Below are 19,844 nucleotides of genomic sequence, written 5' to 3' on the forward strand. Positions count from 1 at the left end.
GTGTGTGTGTGTGTGTGTGTTGTGATATGTCTATGTGGCCTATCCGGAGACCTGAGGAAAACTTTGTGAGGTCAGTTCTCTGTTTTATCCTTTACACAAATTTCTGTCACCAAATCAGTTTGTTGGGTGGTCATGTTTACGCTAGCCATTTAAATAGATTTATTTTTCATTTGTTTGCTCAGAGACATAATTTCACTAAGTAGGCCATAGTGACATAGAGCTCCTTCTGGAGCACAAAGGCCCTAACCATGTGATCCCTCCTAAATAGTTTTAATTATAGGCTTGTACCACCAGACCTGTTAACACATTTTTCTTGAATTAGTAATTGGACTGGCATAAGAATCAACAATCGACCTAGAAGTCCATTTTTTGTGTGTGTGTGAATTGGTACCTTGACTGAAAACTGGAGTTATATGTCTCTGTGACAAATTTCTTAAGTCTTTTCATTTATGACTCAATGATTCGCTTCAGCAACTAGGTCTCCAGCTTAGGTCGTGCTTGCCTGCATCCTAGTTACATCAACTCTTCAAAAGAGCTGATTCTTGGCACTTAGAATGAGGGTCACTTTTTGATGTCTTTTGGAGAGGAATACCCACTTATTTATTGTTAGTCTACTGGTTGGCCGCTGTCTCACTCATGACTTGAGAAGCACAGTTCCGTACTAATCTGTTACGTCACTTACCTACATCCTCTCTAAGCGTTGTCTGGATGCTAACAGCTATCTCATGCTGCGTTTCTTTCTAGTCTAAATAAGATTATTCCTCTGAAAAATTCTTTGAATTTTTTTTTCCCAGGAAACTAGTATAAAAGTCATTCTTTATTCAGGATATTCCTTAACATGTGCTACCTTGCCAGGCTAAAGATGAGAAGCCTTGAAAAAATGATTTTGAAGTTTATTCATTCTTTAGAAATCTTTGGTTTTAAATTATGTGGCTCTTTACAGCAATAGTGTCCCACAAAAGTACACTAAACTTAAAAGGAACCCAGAAGAAAAGAATTGTTTAACGCCACTGACAATAATAGTAGACAGGATAAATATTTTAGGGAACCCTATCCAATTGTTGTCCTTTCATCTCTACTGAAGAGCTCACATTCAGAAATAGAAAAGACAGCTGAGCTCCTGAACAGCAACAGCTCACGTATTTCTCAGTGGGAGAATAAGAAACATATCACTAAATCTTTCTTAGGACTTGTAAGCGCATTAGTAAGCTCCGTGCTCTGATTCGTATTAATATAAAGCTCTCATTGAATTAAATGTGCTTCAGTTTGCCTAATGGTGGTGGAGTGTAGACTGAGGAAGTTTGCACAAGAAGCCTTTTTCAACAGGTCATGAGAGACAGATTGTACTCGGTTCTATAATTCCCACTGTAATAAACCCCTGTGGCATCTCAGGACCACTTATTTTGTTCCACAAGACGTTACAGTTTTCATACATAAGACCATTGTTTGTCATCAATTCTTTTATAACTTCTCTAGGTATTTGTACTAAATGACATATGACTCTAAGAAAGTTGGTTTCTTTCAAATAACAAAGAAAATAAGAGTAATTTAATACCTAGAAGGTACGTACTTGCTTATTTATACTCTCTGTCTACGAAGAAGCTGAAACTGAATTTTACTACTTACGGCCATGTATTTATAGGAGTCCTGGTCCATGAAATGCCATTATGTTGTCTCTGAGTGTTATGTATGATTGAACCTGCCACGTGATGTCGAGATTGAAGAGAGAACAGCATCATGGAGACAAGTTCTGTGATATACTAAACTTTGGTTGGGAATGTATACTTTTACTAGCTGCAGAATAGTTACACATATAAAAGTGGTAATGTATATGTGTGAATTAACATAAAAATAATTGGGTGATCTGTTTATAATTTCTACTCCTTGAATATTCTACTTTCAAAGCACATGGTAGACTCCTAGAGAAGAGATATTATAGAACTGTATAGTCAATTTGCCAAGCAGTACAATGTAATTTACCAGCACATATTTTAAGGAAATCATAAAAAGTTTTAGCTTCTGGTGTTACGTATTCTGCCCTCTTACGATAACACTTCCGGATGACTTCCCATTACGATGTGATGATTTTATAAAACTTCCTGAAAGAACAAATATGTACATGACTTCATAACATCTGCACTAATATTAGACAGAAATAGACAATTTCATGCACATGCCAGCAGTATGGCCACTGTATATGTGACATATAACTTCAGCTTGATAATGTAATTTATTGCCGCCACTCAGAGCACAAGCTCATGTTTATTCCACTGCCGACCGGGTAACAGACTACCCTGACATAAGTTACTCAAGTCTATGTCAACTAAGAAAAATCACAACGCAGGGTTCTCCTTGCATATATATGTGTGTGTGTGTGTGTGTATATATATATATATACACACACACACACAGAGAGAGAGAGAGAGAGAGAGAGAGAGAGAGAGAGAGAGAGAGAGAGAGAGAGAGAGAGAGATAGCTAAGGATATAGATATAGATATGAAATGAGTAGGTAAATTTCAGTTACTACAGAGCCCATGCTGATTTTTGCATCTGCACTGTTTAGTGTATACAGGGAAAGACTAAGTGACTAAGTGGTGTCTTCTGAGGCTGTGTAGGACGCTTGCATTCATCACACTCACACAGATCCCCAATGAAATGAGGACGAGTAGAGACACATTGCGCTCTCTTGCATGCTTACGTGAATTAGTCCAGACACAAAGCAGCCCCTTGGACGCTGCGGATTAAAGTTCCAGTGGGTACTAATGAACAGGCCTTCTAGCTTTCCCTCATTAGCCTCCAACTCATCTCTCCATTTCTGAAACTTTTCCACTGTACCTTCTACATTCAATTAATATTAAAATATGCAGGATTCACCATTTTCTGAAAAAGTCAGCAAACTATATCATCATGGGTATTTTCAATAATGCATTGCACAATGACCCTGCTTCACAAATAATTCATTTACCAACTACAATGCCACATTCTGAAACTCGGTCTATAACCTTAAGAGATGATCCACAAAGATATTACAGATAAGGCCCAGCTCTCCAGAAAGCCGTCACATTTAATGTAAGTAAGACTTGTGTTCCCCACAATGCAAAAGGAAGTCTAAGTTAAATAAAGACTTTCTCACCCAACACAGGAGACAATAAGTCATGGCAACTTCAATTATGGGTAATGAAAAGAGCTCACATGTACGGAACATTACAGAACTGAAAATGCTTTACATATACATTGCCTCCTACACACTATCATTATTCTAATCATTGTTTTGCCAGACAGTTACAAAACAGAGCTCCTCGGGGGGATTTTACTGCTTGTCAGGCTAAAGAGGCAATGATTTGTGACAGCTGGTCAGATGACCAGCCGAGAGAGATAGCAAAGATTGTGCTGAATTTTCAATTTCATTGTCAGGAGATGAGAGCCTTCATTCTGTGTCCAGGCAAAGTCCGTAAAGATGGTCGGCAACCCCCAGGGGGATGTCACCTTCATATAAATATTAGCTAAGCGGCAGAACAGAGCGTTTGTTGTTTACAGTCCAATTACTGACATTCTAAGCAATCCAAGCTAAATAAGGAATTGCTTCACATCATCCAGGGATAATTTTTTTAAGATCATTAAAGTACTGGCGCTTTTGACATTTAGGTGACTCTGAAGCAATTTTTTTTTTTTTTTTTAGATTAAGAAGTAAAAGATAATTCTACAAGAGCAAAGGATGGAGAGGAGTCTGTATTAATCTGGGTGAGTGAGAAGGTGGAATGGATAGTTTAAGAGAGGAACAAAATGCCTCCATGGTTAAGAAGGGAAGAAGAATGTGGAGAGTGGAAGGATGAATTGGGAAGAGAAGAGAGGGAGAACAGATAGCCAGTCAAAGAATTCTACAGGCTTGCTTTCCAGATGAGAGATCTATACTGTCGTCTGCACACAGGCAATGGGAAGAACATACCTCAGTGGTTTGCTTTATATTTCTTGATATTCATATTTATTGAAAAAAAAGGAAGCAGAACATACACAAAATGTATAGGCCTAAAATTCTGTCAAATCAACTTAATACAGTTAACAAACTTTTCTCATCGTCATGGTTTATCCACCACAAAATCTATCTTTGTAATTGGTGTTTTATTTGTCCTCTTTGTAGAACCATAAAGAAGTAACAACTGATTCTTAAGGGCCATATATTACTAGAAAAGTGGGAAGATTGTGTTATAGTATAAAATTGATTTTAGAAATTTCTATAACTTTTGATCTTTCTTCAAAGCAGAGATGATCAATTTTATAAATATGTTTGTCTTTCATTTAACCTATAATGTTCTTACACTCTTTAGACTTACAGAGTAAATAAAGGCAGACAAAAACATGCACTTTGTAAAGTTGGATGTTAGTATCATAAAGATAGCTGAAGAAGCAAGGAGAATGGCATGCAACTCTACCATTTTCTCTCTGATGCACAAAGGATGAAAATAGTACCAGGATTTCACATGTAATATACATTATAAACTCATGTAAGGAAGCCTTACTTTTTTATTATATATGACATTTTATAAAATTTAACATTTATTTGTCTGTAATGATTATGAAACAAATATGATCTAATTTAGCATGATTTCCTCAGACTATGTTGGTATTAAAATAATTCATATATATTAAATATAATTATACCATCCACTTACTCAAATACTTAAAATGCTCTGTGAACAGTTAATAACTCCAAGAAACAGTAGTTTCTTACTTTAGTCCTTAATATTAATTTTCTGAAATAATTTCAAATGGTTTCTCCTTTCTAATTACTAGCTTAAATGTCATGTATTTATTTGGGAATATTCTGTTACATTTTAGTACTGAAAATAAAATTGATCTTATGGGTTTTTATTATGCAAGTAAGAGTTTTAAAAATATGACTAGTTATTTTTATGTTTACTTGCTTGTGTTTGTGCCTGCAAGTGTGCGTGTCTGTGAACGTGTGTTTGTATGTGTGTGTGTGTTTGTGTGTGTGTGTTTGTGTGCATGCATGTGCACACACACATATGTGTATGCCATCATACATATGGGTAGGTTATAGGAAAAACTGCAGATAATAGTTCTCTCCTTATTCCATGTAGAAATTAGACATTAAACTCAGGCTGCTAGGCTGGGAGGCAACAGTCATTACCAGCAAGAAGCATACTGCTAGCTATAAAATATAAAATCTGCTATTTTATGACTAATAGAGATATTTCTATAGCAGAAATGTGTGTGGTTTCAAATCTGTTGGTTTGTAACTACAAGAGAAGCATCGAGAGAATTCCCCCGAGCTATCTTGAGACCTGTCACCAGTGAAAGGGTATTTTTTAAGGTAGCAGATTGGGAGACTGAGTTAAAAATACTCATTTTAACACATGGCAAACAGAACACTTTAGGATACAATCATTTAGTGCTGAACCTTTGTTTAATTCTTACTATCTTTTTGTCCTATCCCTGGGCTGAATGCAAGAAGACTCAGTGCGAATTATCACCGTTTGAATTACCTGGACCACATCACAGCATCATCTACCATTACCTTTCTCATAGTAAGAATATTTAACAGAAAACAGCCACATGTTTATAGAAGTGAAGAAGGGCAGTATGAGCACACCTATGAAATTATTTGCTGTGGGTCTTATTGTTTCTTTCAGTGCAGCATTAATTGACTTCCAGCCTCAAAGAACACTTGATTTTCCCAATCCTGTCTCTCTCACGTTGACCTCATCATCTTCTAGACACTAAATAAGATTTCTACCTTAGCCTGTAAGGCCAGAAGCATGGGAGTGAGGTGGAAGGGCATGCTTCCTGAACCACGTTCCGTGCTGCAAGGTAAACATTACCTTGGGCTCAGATCTGCTTTTATTTACAATAGACATAGAATAAAAAGAGCTAGAAAATTACATTATATGTGTATTCCAGGTTTCAAATTGAGACTAGAATTATACATGGATCTTAGTTCCCTTAAATTGTAGGGAAGGGATATATAAAACACATGAAAACTATTTGCACTTAGAACTGTGAAAATATTATTGTAGGAAAGTTTCATAGTAGCATTTATCTACAAACAAAAATTTAAGTCAATCTCCTTATCCAAATATAGGGACTCACTATAGTACTATTTAAGGATAACTAATTTGTTTAGTTTTTAAAATGTCTCAGGTAACTAAAAGGCCAAGTAACATGCAAGGCAGACCTATGAGCATTACACCCAAGTTGTCAAGAGACTTTCAAAACCAGAGAGGGCATGAACAAAATGTCTTGCAGACCCTAAGATACCACAAATATCCGTCTTGATTACTATACCCAGTAAAACTTTTAATCAGCAAAGATGGAGAAAACAAGATATTGCACACATATCCATGAGAGAGACACATAGCAAAAGATTTAAACAATTTCTGTTCATAAATTCAGCTTTACAGAAGATACTTCAAGAAAATAAACTTGGATTGATAACTACATCCTAGAAAACACATAAAATAAATAATTCACACAGGGAAACAAAAAAAATGAATCTCTCTCTCTCTCTCTCCCTTTTCCCACCTCTCTCTCACCAGCAACACTAAAATGACAGAAATTAAAAATCATTTTTCATTAATGTCTCAACTACCCAATAAAAGACCCAGGCTAACAGAATGGATGTGAAAACACGATCCATCATTGAGTGCCAAGCAAGAACCAGCTTTGGTTGGAGAGGTGTTTTAAGAGAAGGCATCTCTGGGAGCAGTGAAACATATGACTCTGACTTGAAGTCAAATTGTGGGTTACAAGCAATGGCCTATGTTCTACTCCAGACAGGTATCCAAATTTTCTCTCTCTCTCTCTCTCTCTCTCTCTCTCTCTCTCTCTCTCTCTCTCTCTCTCTCTCTCTCTGTGTGTGTGTGTGTGTGTGTGTGTGTGTGTGTGTGTGTTCTGCTCTGCTCCAGAAAGCTTTCACTTGCTATTCTAAAATCTAACTAGATAGCATAACTCCTGCAGATCAAAGCCCTGGTCTCTTATTTCATATTAATTCAGTTACTATACCAAATTCTCATTTGATTACCCCATGAATCTTCATCTCATTACCCCAGTCACTTGATTCGTAGAATCAGGAAGCACTTTTTATTTTTAACATTACAGAATAATTCTGATATCTGCCTACCTTGGTTAAGCACAAACAATAAGATAGCTGGGTGGGACTGTACCCTGAAATTACCATTCCTACCTGGTATTGGCCTGACCCTGGACTTAAACTCTCTTGGTTAGAAGCTGACCTGGAACTCAGGTTTGTGCCTTTGTAAGCATAAACATAAAAACTTAGTCTGGTGAAATCACCACTCCCTAAATCTTTTTATCTCCTTTCTTAATATCTTTCTGACAAGCCAACTGATAGGCAGCTGCCTCTTTTTTTCTAGGTCAGCAATACCCTTATATTTTGCATAGTTGAGAAATTATGTAATTTCAAGCTCATGTTTTCAATTTTCTTTCCCATAGCCATAAGGGCTATCCTAAAAGTCACGACATTCTACCACTTTGCTGGGATATTAGACATTCTTCCCTCCCAGACTTGTGCTGTTCCTGATGATCATAGAGTCATTAACCTCATCATAGAGAACATTCCTCGAAGGAGGAATATAAAAATATGCACATTATTATACAAACAAGCCTAATGCCTAATGCCCACAGCAACCATCAACACTGAGCTAGCCTACAACATGCTGGCTCTGTACCACAAGGGGGAACCATGCCATGTTTTTCCTACTGTAACCAGGAAGGAATTCCATTGCGTACAAAAAAAATCTCAGCAACAAAGATCAACAGCAATAAATCTTTTGAAACTCTGGTTAACTGGTTCAACTCAGCTGCTATGGCTCAAACTGTTCTCCAAGCTGACTGATTCAACCTGGCTTCTCTCAGCTTGTCACTGAATTGCTCTACTTGGTCTCAAATTAACTCTGGCAATTTGTTCTACTCTTCTGGCTCCTTCTCATTCTCTGGTTTCAACGTCCTATGCTGACCTGCACTGAACTTCATGAAATCACTAAGGAACTGAACTCCACTATACTACACTCATTGCACTGACTCCCAACTGACTGACTCACTTACCCCCTGTTCTGGTCTCATGAGAGTTGAGCATATTGTATCTCTGACCCATTCTGTCAAAGCTTTCTCTGATTTGTCTGCCCCTCAATTAGATATTACGTTCAAACATGACTACTTCCTTCTCTACAAACTAATTTTACTTTAAAAGTGTGTACTAAGGGCATGTCTGTAGTCCAGCCAAAGGGATTAAGGGTGTGTACTCCAGCCAAATTGGCTATGTTACTGGTGTAAAACTCCTCTAAATACTGCTAACAGGTTGACTCTTCACAACCATTGCTTCTAACCCTGACAATACTCATAAAATTTGAGAAGGAGTCATATCTATGTGAATTCAGGGATTAAATACAAGCCATATCATTTTATTTTATTTTTCTTCGATATTTTATGTATTTACATTTCAAATGCTATCCCCTTTCCCCTCTCTCCCATACCCCTTCTTCCCTCCCCCTCTCTCTATGAGGATACTCCTACTCCTGTCCATCAATCAGTCCCTACCTGAGAATCTGTATACATGATTCTGCCTCACCACCATAGAGATGAATAAATGAACTGGGATTGGAGAAGGAAAATAGGAAAGCAAAAACATATGGAAAAAATAGATTATATAGGTTAATAGACAAGTTATTAAGACATAAATAAAAATTAAGTGTTAAAAGGAAATAGCTTAAGGAACAAAGGAGACAGGTGTCATGTCCACAATTTAAATGCTTTTTTTCTTTCAAAACTGTGGATAAAGAGATGTGAGTTGAGATATTTAAGAAGAGAATGGGAGAAAGTAATGAAGGAAATTATAAAAGAGTGAAAAGTACACAGAAAAAGAGAAATAATCAAGCTAAAAAGGATGAAGCAGGAAAAGAAAAACAAATTAAAATGTAAATAAACTCTAGTAACATGATACAAACAGAGGAGACTGTATTCATGTATCAAGGAATATATATGTGTATATTTGTACATATATTTACAAAACAACAATTAATGAAAAAGAGAATGAATTTGAACGAGAGCAAGCAAAAGTATATGACAGCATTAAGATGGAGAAAATATGGGGAAAATTATTTAATCATACTACAATCCCTCCAAAATAAACACACATTTGAAATATGATAAATATTTATGAGACCAATGACTTGAGGGATGTTGATTTAAAAGTAACACACTTCAAGTCAAATAAAATAAATTATGAATAAGACATATTATATACATACACACAAACACATAAGAGTACATTCTGAATTTTAACTTCAGGATTAGGAAAATATATAACTTTTATAGTTATTAAGAAAAGATTTGGAGTCATCTCTTGAATTATATGTATTCTGAGGCCCAGGAGCTGTTTTGACAAAGAACAGTGAGTTTTGCTGGTGGTGAGTTATAATCACAGGAACAGATTACACCTTGCAGCAAGTTACAAGAACACTTGAGCAAATTCTGAAGTCAAAGTTCCCAATGAAAGGAAAAAGTCAATATCCCTCCGCTGGAATACTTACACCTTGGCATATGTAGATGCATTGCACATGAAGAGTTACAGCTCATGCCCAAGCATTCTCAACTTGATATCATATACCACAGATTCCATATAAGAATGGCAGATGCAAATACCTCTAGTTAAGTAACTTAATTTCACACTGTCTAATCTAGCTTACATAAAAAGAATGATTGGAGTAGCTTGAAGAGGAGAAACATACAAGTGATTCCAGTGTTTTAGATGTTGAGGGAGGAAGATCAAGAGATTATTGCCATACTGGAATACACAGGGGGACTCATGTATAAATTAAGAGAGAGGAGAGATAGGTAGCCTAGGGTTTAAATTAGCTCTAGTAATTTCCTCCAGAGATACTTTGGCTGCAATAAACAAACAAAAACATAAACTGCAGTGTAAACAATCAATATTCCCTCCAAGTGAAGGCAGGCTTTTGTCTGCTTCGATGTCACCCTTGTATTGGCTTTTTAGTGCTTAAGTGAAAAAGAAACATCCTGTGCTGTGTAGCAAGAACCAATTCTTTTTGAGAGATATAAACAAACCATAAATAATAAAGCACATTTCATGCCATTAAGGTTTTAAAGTAATCATGCATATTTGCACCAAAAGCAATTTGTATACCTTATATTTAATTTTTAAAAGGAGAGACATTTTCCAGGTGAATTGGTTTCCCTTTCATTTTTAAAGTGCTAATTTTCAAGGCTGATACCCAAGAAAGTTTTATTATATTGGCTGTCCTGGTTTTCACTACATACTATTGTGTGTAGGTTAATACATATTTTTAGGCAGACACACACACACGCACGCACACGCGTGCGCGCGCACACACACACACACGCAGGCACGCGCACACACACACACACACACACAACTTGTTTAAACTATTTCTTTAAAAGTGTAGGATTTATGACGTAAGAATTCTTTGACACTATTTTTAATTGTACACCCAATAGTGAAATGTTGACTCAGGTCTTGCCTCAGTTTCCCAAATCCTCCTATCTACAACACCCTGCATAGTTAGAACTAGGCCTGGTAATTCATAGTGTCTTTTCTATGACAGAAAACAGAGAGTTTAGGATGAATTTCTTGACATTCATTCCTCTTACCTCTCAAAGTCTAAATGTTTCTATCTGTCTGATCAACTATTTTATATTGAAAATTCAACTTTCTCTAAGTAGAATAATTTTATAAAAGTTCAGGAGTTTTCACTCTTTAAAAAGGTGTATTTCATTAAATCTACAATGCTAAATTCTTAAACAGACCCTGGATTCCATATTCTTTGTTGAAAATCAAACGTCACACAAGCAAGTCATGCATCATTCACAAGGATTAGTAATAAGAAATACTGATATATTTTCTGATTATGTAAGTTGGAAATATAAATTTCAATGCAAGTTTATGTCAGGAGTATTTATGTTGGGCTTACAGAGTTGGGAAGTCTCCCAGATCTGAATGCTTACAAAGATAAAGAATTCACAGTGAACAGGCATTACCTAGATAAAGAAAATTAGGTAAGAATAACTGATTAAGGATCTGCTGGATGTGTTGGATATGGTGGGGAAAAAATCCGGGAAGCCAAGGACATTTGTCTTTTTGAAGGACCCTAATGAAACTCTCCTTTTTTTTCTTTTCTCTCTCTCTTTTTTTTTTTTGGAGGGGAGGGATTTAAAAGGTTGGAAAGGTAATGCCTAGGTTTAGTAATTTATTGAATTCATGTAGTTGAAGTCAAGCAATGAATATAGATAGGGAGTGCCAAGATTATGGTTTTGATTTAGAATATCATTCTGGCCATGAATGTGAAAGACAAGAAAAAAGATGACAAAACTGCTATATTGCAAATGCAGCCAGGGCTAGGCTTGATGGCAGATTGAAAGGGAATACAAAGAACTGATGAATCCACCAGCTGTTCAGGACAGGGGAGTGATCAGGAAGAGAAGGCAGGAAGCCAGGTGAAGAAACTTCCATGAGAAACTGAGTGCCTCACTCTGTGGTCAATGAAATTTGGAACAATAACCAGCAGGAAGACATTCTGAATTTTAGATCTGTGGGAAGTCAAGTAACAAATTTTAAGTCTTGGTTGGACTTATAGGCTTGATGTAGAGAGCAGAGTAGGTAAATGGGAAGTGTATGTGAAACAATAGAAAAGAAATTGTCTAAGTAACAAGCGGGTTTCCTCAGGGAGGTGTAAATGAAAAGTGAAAAGAATGAAAATAACGGTATAAGCCAAAATAAAGATTTTATAAATATCCTAAGGCAAGGAAAACAATAAATTCTAATTGTCTACTGGAAAAAGAATATTGTCTCGAGAATGCTTAGTTCAGAGCCATGAATTTAGAGAGCAAGGAAATGTGCACCATGCACGTCTGATGCTCAGGCTGTACCTAGTCAGAAAACATTTGCTTCAGTCCTATAGTAACTCTTGTGGTCTGCACTGCATCCAAATACCTAGAATATGACAGGAAGTATGCAAGGTACATGATAGGCCATGGACAGACAAGGCCTTACCTGGTTGAGCTTCCCAGGAGGAAGCAGGTTGCAGAAAAAAGCATTTATGATCATATATTTGAGAAAGGCAAGTGTGTGGGTTGCTTTGGCATTTCAATGTTGTCTTCTAGAATTAGCTCTATATATACTTTTAATCATTAATGAAAGTAGTTCTTTCATCCACAGTAGTATTGATCTTTTTGTATTTAGGTTTGGAATACACAAAATATGTATTTAAAATTTATAAAATTTGTTAAATTGGGAATAAAACATTAGCATGCTAAATTGATTGTCCATCCAAAGGAGATGTCAAAAAAAATTAAGAAACTGGATAGATAGGAGCATGTAAATCTGCTAGCTTCACAATCATGGGAACCATAGTCCAGATCCTAGAACCCATGCCACCAACCAGGTATTCCACAATCCCAGTAAGATAACTCTGAGGAATCAGATATCTTCTTTTGACTTCACAAGCAGGTATATATGTGCACCTACCCACGTGTCTCACATTCATAGAAAAACACACCAACACAAAGAATACTTACAAAATTTTAAGATACCCTGTCTCCTCCAGTGTAGGGGAATGTCGAGGCAGGAAGGTGGGAAGGGGTTGGTAGTTGGTGGGGGAAAACCCTCACAGAAAAAGGGTGAGGGGTATGGGATAGGGGTTTATGGATGGGAAATTGGGAAAGGGAATAACATTTGAAACGTAAATGAAAAATATCAAAATAAAAAAAGATACACTAATTTTGAAAGGTTAAATATTCTATTAGGAAAATAAAGATGAGATATAATATTGAATAAGTAAATTGTGAAGGATCTGAAATCCCTACCATGATGCCTTTAAGTCCTTGAATTCCTATCAAGGAAGAGTTGAGTTTTTACGTGATGGGAAAGCCCAAAATATGAAACACGAACTCTTGAATTAACTATGGTCACACTTTAAGCCATATGGTACGAACACTCTGCTTTAGAAAAGTTTTCTTAAGAACTAAATACACATGACCTGAATGAAAACCTGTTACTTATATATCTCTCATTGCTACTTTAGAATAGATATGAACACTAAAAGGATTTCAAATGAATCTAGAACTAATAGTTAAAGAAAAATAAAAGTCTATTATACCAAAATATAGGATAAAACTTAAGTAAATGTTTGAATACAAATTTTATGAATGGAAACACACTACCAAATGTAAAAGGATAGAAATTGAATAAACTTGCATGTAAATCATTTCTTCTCTTTCTCTGCCCTGGACACATGTAGACAAAGTTTGCATGCCATTGCGTGAGATGTACTCCCAAAATCCCACCTGTCTAGAAAACAAATGGAAAAGAATTAAATTTTACAATATGGGCAAACTTTTTGGATATTTAAACAAGTTTTAGTTGGTGAGAGTTAAACTGCTAAAAGCATGCAATTGGCCACATATGGATAACTAGGGGAACCACTATTGGTGCAATACTCAGTTTTTGAAGACATCTTAGTTAAAACGCTATTTCTACCAGATAATAGCTTTGTATTTTATTGTCAATTAAGGGGAGGTAGATAATTAAGAAAAATCTATAAATGTAAATAAGGGATTGAATTAAGACCTTTTTTTTTCTTTTCATGAGATAGAAATTAAATGGGGGGCGGGGAGTAAATTGGGGTATTTGGATGAGAGGAGAGAGGGAAAGCTGTGATTGAGATATAAAATGAATGAATAACTTAATTAAAATATAAATAAAAATGTGTTAAGCCTTAGAACAGGAATTCTCAACATTGCTAATGCTGTGACCCTTTAATCCAGTTTTTTCATCATGTTGTAGTAGATCTCCAACCATAAAATTGCTTTCACTGATACATCATAACTGCAATTTTGCTACCGTTGTGAATTGTAATATAAAATCAGATGTGCAGGATCCCTGACTTGTGACACCTGTGTAAGGTTTCTTCAGCCCCTGAAGAGGTTGAGAGCCACAGGATGAGAACCACTTCCTTAGAAGCACTGGATATTTTATAGCATAAAAAAATCACACTGTGACCAATACCCAGTGAGCAAGAAAAGGAGAAAATGTGAAACAAATGTTCACTGATGAAGACATTATTATGGAGGAAGCAGGATCCCAAGTAACAAAATATATGAAGTCCAGCTCTCATCAGAGCAAATGTTTAAGAAGATAAGACCATGAGGGAGTGAAGGGAAAGCTTCAGGGATCACTGGGGCTCAAGAACTACACATATAGTGTTTCCTATTCTTTTTTATTTCCAGTGGTGACTAAGGAAAAAAGAAACGAAAGAGCAGAAAAATGAATCAAAACATTATAATGATTCAGAGTGTCCTTTCTTTCATTCATTCTTCCCATCTTTAGCGAGCAAATCTACTACATATGAGAGTTTGTACGTGTTCACAATGACAACACTCCATCCCTGTGTTTATCTCAGTACTTGGGCTACAAAAAGTCACCAAATCAATGGTCACTTTTCTGTCACATGTACTTGTAACATTGCAGAAATTGTCACATGTACTTCTGTCACATTGTAGAAATGTTTGCCTGTATCCACATAGCTTCTGTGACTCTCAAATCAATGCCACTGGGGAATTAGTGTAGATTTGCAGTATTTTTGAAAGTCTTTGTTTCCTTTGTTTATTTTTTTCTTTTTTAACAGTGTAAATATGGAACAGATCCCCTACTTTCCAAATTATCCCTGAGGAAATCTTACTGAATGTTTTGCCCACCTCACACCCACCCCGGGCTCCAATAATAGAATCCTTCCTTCTTGTTCTCGATTATTTGACCTTAGATGGAGATTTCTGGTATATCAGATACATACACCACGTCTCAGTTCCTGTCTAAGGCAGGATCAGATCCAATGGCTTGCAATTATCAAAAGCCAGAGTATCTCAGTGGCTTGAAGTAAGCAAGTTTATTTCTGGCTTACACTGTGTTAAGAAAGATGTGCCAGTCCCCCACTGTCAGCTTTCAATGTCTGCATCTTAACAAAGGAATTTTACTTTAAAAATTCATACAAACACTTCCCTACACAATCAATAATAGAATCCCCTTTTAACCTGAACTTATATTTTATTGAATGATGCAAGGTATATTTTTGTTCTAGAATTCAAATATGTAAGAATATATAGGCTCACTCCATGGAAAGCATCAAATATAACACGTGTTCGAAACTAACATTTGCCCACATTTTAGGCACCATTTGAACATTATGAATAAGATTATGATCAAGCCAGTGTTAGAACTGAACCCCACAGATTTCCTTATCCCCACATATCCTACACAGCCTTAGTGTTTCTCTTCGTAATTCTTATAGGGAAAGACCTTGCCCTTAACCAAGAACATAAGAACTTGTTTCAAATTGTCATGACTGAAGTAAAAACAAAAATGTAGGCTGTTGATGTTAGGCCTAAGCTTACACACACTGACAATGTCCAACACATTGGTTCTTTTCCAGTGAGCACTGATACTCAAAATTTCAGTCATTTTGTGTTTAGAAAGGGGAATGCCAAGTGAGAATTGGAAAACAAGCAACAGCAAAGCAACTCCCAAGATGGGATCTTCTGTGTCTTCTGTGATTGTTCTGGATGTTACTGAATGGGAATTTACTGAGCAGGAGGAAGTGTTTTGAGGTGTAAAGGGATGGTAACTGGTATGGAAGGATACATTACAGAAGAAACCAAAGGTTGGGAAGCATGAACTAGCTAGAACTCACTATACATCTTCACCTTCATAAACCAGAAAGTGGAAAACCAGCGACAGCCTCCATCTAGGAACCCAAAAGGGGAGCAGAAATGAGCTACTCAAACAGTCACAGGTGACATGCCTAAAAAATGGGAAAATGTGTCTTCACATGGACTTCAGCAGACTAATAGCAGTATTTGAAAGGAAGGGCCATTTTGACTTTTTAGAAAAATTAAAACCATTAAATTTAAACTTTCAGAAATAAAACAGTTATATCAAAAGTGTATGAAACAAAAAACTGAGAAGCATGCCTAATAAGTGCATAGTATGATCACGTCTAAGGAACGAATATCTCAGGGAGATGTGGAGTCTCTCCAGTTAATTTCCCTTAGAAAAGTCAGAGTCCCAGCATTACAGAGAAACTTCGTCTTACATTGAGACATTAAATATGTGTGGATGGAGCCCTGGTTTCAATTTGTTCCTAAAGAGAAAAAAAAAGTTTCCTGATCCTAGTTGATCAGTCATATCTCAGAATTATTCTCTCAGCCAATTATTCTGCAGGTCCGATCAAAAATCCATTATGTATAGTTAATCTTAATACTAAATCCAATTTCAAATAATATGTGATAAAGAGTCTCTCCAACAAATTACAGACAATTGCTAAGCTTGACTCAATTTAGATTGAGTTCAAAAGCGTCCCAGTCTCACTCTGTACTGCAGAGTTCAGAATGATCTCACTCTCCGGTAACTCAAAGATCTTCAGTCTTTCTCTCTGGCTTTCCGTACCGCAAATAGGTATCCCAGTACTACTTACACCTAAGCCCATTATAATTATCAAGCTCTTGCTTTGCAATGAATACTCTTTTATCAGAGAAATGGTATCAGTTTCCATTTAATTATTCCTCCTATTTCCCCTCAGAGTCTGAACATTTTCCCTTCCTTCCATGGAACTTCTTTGTAGGATGCTTTGTGCCTGGCATTTGCAAATTAAAAAATTAAATCAAATAAGATCCGAGTTTGGGAGCCAACAGGAACTGACCTTTGATAGCATCAAGAGCAACCCACGTCTTAAATATGTTCCTAGAAAGGAGAGTCTGCCTTTGCTGGAAACATTTAGAGAATGACAAAGACCATATTACATTAGGAAATCCAACAGCCAATAAAACAATCAGGAAAGACAGTGTCACTGATTGGTAAAAAGTAGGTACTTCTATTAAGCTGTAATGTGTCTGCTTAATACTTCCACCAGATTTTTGATACTATTGTTGGGAACGAAAGAAAACATAGTCCTTATTTTATAATATGCATTTAGAAAGTTTGAAGATAATTTCCCTGTAATCTTCTTTCTAATATTTTCTTTTGTATGAAAACCAAACATACCTGCTAGGAGGAATGACTCTGTTTGATTGTGTTGTCATGTGAAAGAATTCTATATTTGAATTATTCATTCCACTTTCAATAATAAATTCACAAACCTCCCAAAATTTGTAAAAGTCAATGAAGCTCTTTGTTTTTCTAAGGTCCCATGCTCTATGACACTGGGTTGGGAAGACACGCACAAACATCTCCTCACTTAAGACGGGGAACTGAGGAAAGTCAAGACAAAGAAACCACCAATACACAAAGGGTGAAGCATTGAATTTTATTTATGCTATTTAAGTGTGTATGGCTGATGGGCTACTTACGGGAACACACGTATCTGAAAGAAGGCTCTATCACCAAAATCCCACCTCAGGATGGGTGACAGATCACAAATACTAAGAACCTAGAGTGCTCTGTACAACTTGCAGGGAGCCCAAAAGGTTAGAGGTGTCTACAGAAAAATAAAAACAAGTGGAATGGTAACTGTTTGCCTAGTCTCCTCATGATTATATCTCCGTAATTTGGGAACAAAAGGATGAAAAGAAAATGCAAAATTTCTCCTAGAGTTGTTCAATTACTAGATATTGCATTTTATAATCTTTTGCTGGGAGGTTAAGATAAAAACTAAAAGTAATTCCTTCCTTTATCAATAGAACGCTAATAGCATTTATGACAAATCTGTTTCTACATTAGAGAATGCATTTTATATTCTGCATTTTAGAATTTACCAATTTGAAGCAAAGACACAAGTATTTGCACATTCTGCTTATCCTATTTCCTATTCTGCTTATCCTTTCCCCTTTATCCCTTCTTGACTCAGTTTTTTTTCTTTTTTTTTTTTTTAGATCTGAGCTTACCTTAACATTTAACATTGTGTTTTCCTTCATTTACTTCATATGTTAAGCTAAGGGCAGCTCTTTGTCATTGCCATTTCAATATTAAAAGAGACAAAACGTAAACATAAAATTATTAATGGGTTTCCCATTTTTAATCACATTTTCTCTGAGAGAAAATTTGTCATATTACTTAAATATAATGTCAATCAAAAGGTAGAAGACTTTAGCTTGAAGCTGATGACTGAACTACGCGTTGCTGTTGGAAACAGTACTTCCCATTTCATCTTAAGATAGCTTTTATTAATGACTGAATTTAATGTAATAATGGCGGCGGAGAGCTGCCTCAATGCTGTTACAAAGTAGCATGTACTCTGAGGTATAAGCTCTAACGCGACATTGAGTGGCACTCCCCTGTGGAGCTCCCCTCACTGTGTCCACACCTAACATTTCTACTATGTATTAGCAGTCTTGTTCTTTTTCATCATATTAGATACTAATTTAATGCGACTGGTTCCTCATCCTTAAGATCTCATTTACCAATAATTACCTACTTATCTGACAGACCTAAAATACAGATACTTTGAGGACTAAAGCTACAGTCTCTGGATTTCATGAGAATATAATTTAATAATAATAATAGTCTGGCCTAAATCACATATTACACTAAAATCTATAGTTATAAGGAAGAGAACAGAAATACTCAAACATGTTGACCATTATTATTCAATTTTTATCATATTATAATCACTATTAGCCTATTATTGATGTTAATAAATTGGATGAAATCAGACCTAATGTTAGTATCCCTCTAAACCTAACACGAATGCTCCATTAAAGATATGTTCATTTTAAACCACTAGGTTCTTAATGGAAATGAGACTGTGAAATTAATAATCAAGGTTATGGCACAGAGACATCTATTTCTTCATTATGCCTAACAGTCTCTTTTTGTTAAATCTCTCTGACACAAGCCAGAAAGGCAGTTAGTATACATTGTTATAAAAAACTTACAAGTTCACTTTGATATTGTGACACCCTCTACACACAATTTAACATAGAGTAAAAATGTTCTCTCTTATGTCATTAAATTTTGTAATTTGCTTTCTCATTAGATAAAACTAATCTATATAAATTGCTGGTATTATCATTGATTTAGGCAATCTTTTTACATTATTAATTTATTTTACTTTATATATGTGAATACTTTGTCCATGTATACATTTGTTTACCATGTGCATGCCTAGAGCTCATGTAGGTGAGAAGAGGGATTTATATTTCCTGGAACTGGAAATGCTGATGGCTTAAACCACACTGTATGTAGTAGGATTCAAATCCAGGTCTTCTACACAAGGAACAAATAGTCTGAACAGCTGAGCCAGCTCTCTAGCCCTTAAGAAATGTTTTTTTCTTTAAATGAGGAATTATACTGTGTTACGTATGTTTTCAAATTTTAATTGGCATTATCTCATGCCTAATGAAAACTTATATCTCCTAAATTGTTTTAGTAATGCCAATAAAATATAAGTTCAGATAGCTTATACTAAACTCTTATAAATTAAGATGGAAGGAAAGATAACAAGGTAGCATTTCATTCTTAGGTCTCACTTTAAGAGTTCTTGGTACAGCTTGATCAAAAATGCAACGAACAAGCAGCTATCGACGTCTATCACTGAAAACACCAAAAGGTCTTACACACTTAAGAATTCGGTCAGCCCAATAAGAAACTAAATTAAATTTACTTCAGACAGGAGAGCTGTATTCAAAGTACTGGTAAGAGTGTCTGTTATTTCCAGTTTGTTTGTGTGCATATCCTGTGCAGGATAAGTACCCATAACATATTCGTTCAGTAACAGCAAAGTGTAACAGGACACTGGATCATCTACATAGCCAGCAGAGTTGAGGTGATAGAATTTCTGTAGCTA

This window comes from Rattus rattus, chromosome 11 (genome assembly GCF_011064425.1).
Source record: "Rattus rattus isolate New Zealand chromosome 11, Rrattus_CSIRO_v1, whole genome shotgun sequence".
Taxonomy (NCBI): domain Eukaryota; kingdom Metazoa; phylum Chordata; class Mammalia; order Rodentia; family Muridae; genus Rattus; species Rattus rattus.